At 34.4% G+C, this 2,968-nt stretch overlaps 1 protein-coding gene across 3 annotated transcripts in view; it reads right to left on the reverse strand.

Annotated features, from left to right (window-relative positions):
• Positions 1 to 2,968, reverse strand: part of SYT1 (synaptotagmin I) — a 212,492-nt gene that overhangs the window by 152,989 nt on the left and 56,535 nt on the right. The gene's annotated exons all lie outside the window — the stretch shown is intronic.

Genomic DNA, 2,968 nt, shown 5'->3' on the forward strand with positions numbered 1-2,968 from the left:
ATAAACTCTTAAAAACTGTTAATGTATAAAATATATTGCTTTGATATATGCAAAGTCACAACCTACACATTGATAAATTTTTACCAGAACCTCTATCCCTTGATCTGATTTCTGTTGTTACTGTGCTTTGGAAAAAAAATTCACAGTCCCTGATAAATAACTTGTTAAGGTTACTGATGTTTGTCACAGAATGCAATGATTGGTCTTGCTGATGAAATTTAGTTGACTGAAGGACATTTTATCTGCACATGTATTAGTTAAATAATTTTATAAAATGTCTATAATAATAATCTGCTTTAAATGATAAGACGAAGTTACCCATATCTTCACAATATTGGAATGTCTGAAATTTGACATGGAAAATGATGTTGGGTCTTCAGGCAGAGATAAACCCCAGCACAACTTCCAGAGGATTTAGATAAAGCTCCACAGTCAGCCCAGGAGCTTGCTGTCTGCAGGCTCCAGGGAGAAGTGTGTTGGTAAACATAAAGGGATGCCAGGTAAGTTGGCAGAGGTGAAGGCAATTCACAGCCTAATCAGTTCTTAAGCCTTTGCAAGTTTGTAACAATTTTCAATCATGCTGTGGACAACACAATTTTGTGGTTAAAGGGAAATCCATTTATCCTATGAAATTTGCAGTATGTCTCTCTCGAGTTCTGATTTCTAAGTTCAAAACTAAAAACACATTATATCTCCGTTTTTTTTCCCCTCGTGGAAGCTAGCTTTCTTCTCAACTTTTATATGATAAGTCTTCAAAATAAGCAGCTCTTGGTTTGTGACCCAATTTGTATTTAGCTTTATTTTAATACTTTGAATTTGGTTAGTAATCCAAAGCATCCAAATATTAACCTGTTTTCTATCTTTGGCAAAGATGCCCAAGAAAAATATCTGTTCCAAGAATTAAACATGGCTCTTGTTGGTAACTTTGGATAATTCAATATTTAAGTATCTACTTGTTTGTTTTCTAAGCAATTTAATGATGTTAAGATTAAATTATGACAAGAGTCTCAGCTAAAGGGGCAGATATATTCTCTGCTATTTTACAATTTAAGGCCAACAGTTATAAGCAACAAAAATGCCACTTAGTCTTACTATCTGCTTTTTGGAAGCATTTTTTTTCCTCCAGTACTTTCAGTTTAATATTCTAGAAACAAGTGAGCACATTTTTAGAATTCCCTGCAACTTGGAGAGATTTGATTGCACTGACAGGAGAATTGTGTGGCTGCTGTGCATGAGTGGAGAAGAACAGGGTGTTTGAGCCTTTTCAGTCATGAAAGGGAAGAGTCAGGCTCATTAATTTCATTACTATACAAAGTGACAGGTAGACAACAGTGAAAACAAAGCCCTTTGCTTGTCTAGCTATCCACAGGAAGTTTTTCCGTGATTATCCAATGAATTTCTGCTGCTACAGACCAAACCTACTAATTTCCTCTCAAACTGTTGTTGTCTCTATTTCTGTCAATATATTTCTCACCATGCCAATTTTATCTGCCCAATTCTCAATTTGTAGCATTATTGCTTCTTTTTGTTTCCTGTCTCTTGGATTTGAACTTTCATCATTATTTTTCTACAACTCCCATGATCCTTGATTTATTTTCTGGTCTTCCTTTTGAAGGGGCTTCTTTATGCCTGTCAATCTCCTACATAGTGGCTTTTTCTTTGCTTTGTTTTTTTTTTCTTTGAAAATCTTAGCCCTCTTCTGTTTTAGAGTTCGTGCTTCTAAGCACTGCAACTATAAGTACATGACCATAAGGCCCTGCATGACTCTTGCTTGTTTTTGTAGGTTCTCACAGATCTCCACTAACAATGTCGGATTCCCTTTGTTTTCTTTTCTTTGCCAAAGTCAGACATGTCTCCCGATAGATGTCTTCTAAATGTCTGCCTACATAATACCACACATGAGCCCTTTACTTTGTTTCTTATCAGCATTTATTCATGTCTTTTGTATTATCATATATTAATCCTTACTTTCTAGTGGCTTTGAGACTTGTCTCTTTAACATGAGGGAGGGTACCCGAAGAGGGACACTGTTACCTTCTTTTCCTTTGCTTTCCATGAAGAATCAATTAGGCTGGGTACATGGTAAGTCTTCAGCAAATGCTTACTGAATAAATGAAAGTATAATTAGGGGCAGAGAAAGCCTTGTTTAAATATTGTTTATGCATAGTGAAAACATGGCTTCATTGGATACCTTGTTAAGACTAAACAGTACACTTTAAACAATTACTATGGATCAAATCCTGATAAAGCTTCAGAGCTATATCAACATTTTCAGCACATTCAGAAAATCTGTGCATATTCTCTGCTTTTTATTCTGGATAAAACACAGAAATGATAGCGAGGCTCATTTTTTCGTTCTGTCAGTTATTTTTTTCTAAATTTTTATATATCCCCTTGAAAAGATTCTCTTAAACATGTATTAATAATGCTAATATGGTTTTCCCCTTCTCACATGCAGCACCTGCAGTATTTACTAATTCGGTCTTTAATTTATAAAGTTCTTTCACTTTGTGAGACCCTTTCACATTACCTCAACTGGTTTGACCCTAAAAACCAAATTGTAGAGTAGCTAAGCTAGATAGCATTATCTTCATTTTACAGACTATAACATTGAGGATATAAAATGTTGACTTCTGTAATGTGATTCCTATTGAAGTTGGGATCAGACATAGAGACTTAGGTCTTTGGGGTTCAACTTTTATGCTCTTTCCACATATTCTGGCATTCTTTTGTGTCTATGCTGAAAACTGAACAAACACTAATGACATTACCAGTAAGAAGACTAATTTTGTAAACATATCACTTACTATACTACTATCAGTCTTCTTTTAAATGAAATAATTTTAAACTATTCCAAATCCATGAAAATATTTGTCAAAAATATGATTAATCATAACAACAGGGCAATATCAAACATAAGAAACATCATGGACTTTGATTTCTAGCTTTGCTGCTTAAATTGACAAAT

Source organism: Propithecus coquereli, unplaced genomic scaffold, assembly GCF_000956105.1.
Source record: "Propithecus coquereli isolate 6110/MARCELLA unplaced genomic scaffold, Pcoq_1.0 Scaffold50, whole genome shotgun sequence".
Lineage (NCBI taxonomy): Eukaryota > Metazoa > Chordata > Mammalia > Primates > Indriidae > Propithecus > Propithecus coquereli.